We start from the raw sequence: 834 nt of genomic DNA on the forward strand, positions 1-834 counted from the left end.
AGCGACGCCTTTCTGGCACTTGTGCCCACGGCATGTGTAAGGACTTTTGAGCGAGATCGTTGCCAGTGACGCCGAACTGGCTCCTGTGCAGGTGGCACGTAAAATACACCATTTTGAGTGTGGCCGTTGCCAGTACCGCCTGACTTGCCTTCGTGCCGGTGGCACGTAAAAGCACCCACTACACTCTCTGAGTGGTTGGCGTTAGTAAGGGCATCCAGCTGTAGAAACTCTGCCAAATCAGATTGGAGCCTGGTGTAGCCATCGGGTTTCACCAGTCCTCAGTCAAATCGTTCAACCCATGCTAGCATGGAAGGCGGACGTTAAACGATGATGATGATGATGATGATGTTATTGTTATTGTTGTTGTTACTGATAAAACTAAACTGTCCTCTGTTGTTTAAACAAAGCAAAACCAGAAACAGTCAAGTGTGTTAGCTGAAGTATTATACAATGTCAGAGATCATATGATAGCGGGCTTCTGTACTGTTGTATAGGAATGGTGGGGTGGTGGTGGTGGTGGTAGTCGTGGTGGTGGTGGTGGTCTAGATATTGTTGTGTAGTAATGGTGGCAGTACGTTGAATGATTGTAAGAGATCTTGAATCTGTGTCTAAGCACCTGTGTGTGTGTGGTAATGGTGATGGAGCATGTGAATATGTGTGTATGAATGTGTGTATGAATGTGTGTGTGTGTGTGTGTGTGTGTGTGTGTGTGTGCATATGGTTTGGGATGGTGTAGTGTGGTGTCCTGAATACCATAAGTATTGTAGTAATGGTAGTTGCGGTGAAGAGCTTTGGTGGTGTTTGAATATCTTGTGCAGGTGGTTTGTGGTGGTG

At 46.4% G+C, this 834-nt stretch overlaps 1 protein-coding gene across 1 annotated transcript in view; it reads right to left on the reverse strand.

Annotated features, from left to right (window-relative positions):
- LOC106878592 (G-protein coupled receptor 143) overlaps positions 1 to 834 on the reverse strand; it is a 15,651-nt gene that overhangs the window by 14,282 nt on the left and 535 nt on the right. The gene's annotated exons all lie outside the window — the stretch shown is intronic.

The sequence above is a fragment of the Octopus bimaculoides genome, chromosome 30, assembly GCF_001194135.2.
Source record: "Octopus bimaculoides isolate UCB-OBI-ISO-001 chromosome 30, ASM119413v2, whole genome shotgun sequence".
In the NCBI taxonomy this organism is placed as follows: Eukaryota; Metazoa; Mollusca; class Cephalopoda; order Octopoda; family Octopodidae; genus Octopus; species Octopus bimaculoides.